This window comes from Momordica charantia (genome assembly GCF_013281855.1).
Source record: "Momordica charantia cultivar OHB3-1 chromosome 3 unlocalized genomic scaffold, Mcharantia_2.0 BLBB01000003.1, whole genome shotgun sequence".
Classification (NCBI taxonomy): Eukaryota; Viridiplantae; Streptophyta; class Magnoliopsida; order Cucurbitales; family Cucurbitaceae; genus Momordica; species Momordica charantia.
In genome coordinates, this window is record NW_028275161.1 from 19,725,686 (window position 1) to 19,728,450 (window position 2,765).

General features: G+C 46.0%; 1 pseudogene; it reads left to right on the forward strand.

Annotated features, from left to right (window-relative positions):
- Positions 1-418: 418 nt before the first annotated feature.
- Positions 419-2,345, forward strand: LOC148212535 (polyphenol oxidase, chloroplastic-like; annotated as a pseudogene).
- The last annotated feature ends 420 nt before the right edge of the window (positions 2,346-2,765 follow it).

Consider the following 2,765-nt stretch of genomic DNA (forward strand, 5'->3'; position numbering starts at 1 on the left):
AGTTGAAAAATCTGTCACTAAACCCTCGTGTCTACTCCTATTCCTTTCTATTCCAATTACTGACTTTGTCAGGGTCTATTAGGCGGGACATCACGCCAGTGTCGAGTTTGGCGTCAATAATAATAATACATTTTAATTTATTTTATTAATATTTTATTGATAATAATATTAAATAAATTGTTATAATAGAAAATATTACTATCAATCAAATCACTTCCATTTTCATTTCCCCGGATTATGCTTGATAGCTTAAAATTTTTAGAAAGAAAAACATAAAATCACTTGAAATGAATTTTTAAATCCCATCACTCCCAAATACAACCTTCAAACATTTTCCATGGGTCATTTTTTTTCTTATTTAAGAGATGCAATGTGGCCACAGCCCGAAACACAAACATCTCTCAACTCCAAGCAATAATGGCTTCTCTATCTTTCTCTACTCTCACTTTCTTCCCCATACTCTCGAACCAAAAACCAACCATCCAGCCTGCGAAACCAAAGACAAGGTATTAATTACTGTGTTGTCCCCTGTAGAGCCTCTAATAATGGAGATCAAACCCCAATAAACTGCAACCCCCGAGAAGCAAAAATTTCCCTTAACATGTTTGATCGAAGAGATGTGCTGTTTGGACTCGGAGGCCTTTACAGCGCCGCCACTCTCGGCGGCAACAGCTCCGCGTCGGCGAGTCCTCAGATCCCTGAGGTCACCATCTGTCACCAAGCCATAATAGAAAAACCCCGTACAGTAGATTGCTGCCCACGGCCTCCGTTCCAAGCCGACGAGATCACCCATTTCGTCCTCCCTCCGGCCACCGGGAAACTCCGCGTCCGGCCAGCCGCCCATTTGATGACCCCACACCAAGTCGCCCAATTCGAAAAAGCCATTCATATAATGAAAAACTGCCTCGACAAGGACGACCCGCGTCACTTTTGCCAACAAGCAAACGTTCACTGTGCCTATTGCAATTTCGCGTACAAACAAGAAAAATACGACGTGGATTTCGAAGTCCATTGGAACGCCCTGTTCTTCCCTTTCCACCGCGCGTACCTCTACTTCTTCGAGCGAATCTGCGGGCATCTACTCGGCGACCCAGATTTCGCCATGCCCTTCTGGAACTGGGATTCAAAGCCCGGCATGTACTTCCCACAAATCTACAACGACCCAAATTCCCCACTCTACGACAAATTACGCGACGCACGTCACACCTCGGGCAAATTGCTCGACCTCAACTACAACCCCAACAACGAAGACCCGTCTTATGACGTGGCGGACTGCAACGTCCGGTGGATGAATAAGCAAGTTTTGGTGAACGGCAATACCGCGGAAGGATTCCTCGGGAAACTACTGAGAGGAGGCGATGAGGCTGAGGGAAAAGGCATGGGGAGCATCGAGAGATCTCCCCACAACAACGTCCACGACTGGGTCGGCGATCCGCCTCCCAACACTAAATACGGCGAGGACATGGGGAATTTTTACTCGGCGGGGCGGGATCCTGTGTTCTACGCGCACCATGGGAACGTGGACCGCATGTGGAGCATCTGGCGAGGCCTAACGGACGTGCCCAGAGATTACACCGACCCTGATTGGTTGGACTCGTCGTTCGTTTTCTACGACGAGCATAAGAAAGCCGTGAGGATCACAGTTAGGCAGTGTTTGGAAAGTAAGGACCTTGGGTATGTGTACCAAGACGTGGACATTCCGTGGCTGTATGAAAAGCAGATCCCACGGCAGCGGCGGGAGGCGTTGTGGGCGGCGGGAGCTCCCCAGGTGGTGAGCTTTCCGCTGAGTCTGGATTCGCAGATAAACGCGTCGGTGGAGCGGACGCCGTGGATTGGGAAGGACATGGGGGGGGGCGGATGAGGTGCTGGTGATTGAGGACATTGAATTTGATTCGGATGCGAGGGTGCATTTCAATGTGCTGGTTAATGTTAATGCTTTGGATGATGGAGCCGATATTTGCCCTGGAAATGTTGAGTTTGCGGGTAATTTTACCAATATCCCGCACGGTCATGGGCACCGCGTGAAAACTTCTCTGCGTTTGGTGATAAGTGATGTGATTGGGGAGTTAGGATTGGAGAGCAATGAGGAATTGGCGGTCAGGATTGACCCCCAGGTTGGCGGAGACAAGGTCACCATTGGAGGGATCAGGATTGAGCTTCAGCCCATATATTAAATTACACTGAACGATCAACTCAACTAGGGCTTCCAGTCCTGATTGATTCTCATGTGTGTGTTTGAATAATTGAGGGCTTTGTGTGTGTGTGTGAGAAGACAATGCCCTAGACTCCATGAATTTCAGTTTCATCTCAATATATATGTACATGGTGTATTGTATTGTAACAAACCTTATTTTCTGCCTTAATTAATAAGATCAGTACTTTAAAAAAAAAAAAAAAATCATTTCATTCAAAAGGGAGTAGGCAGGGAAGACACATAATATAAAAGAAAGCTATACCGAGAGCTTTCGAAAGGGTCGATATATCATAGTTACAAAAGGAGAGATTTTGTTCGACCAAAAGGATCCGTCGATTATGGTCCAAAAGCAGATTCTTGGTCCTGAAAACTTCTGAGAAAAGCATATTATTTCTCTCCCGCCAAAGGTTCCAAAGAATCAGTCCAAAAGCATTGTGTCGTAAAATATTTCTTCTGTTTGTGCTGGAATCTCTAAGGTTCTCATCTATTCCTCGTGGCAAAGCTATGAATATATAAGCTGAAAAGATCAAAGAAAATGTGCCAAATGTATGAGGAGTTGGAGCAGTGAAAC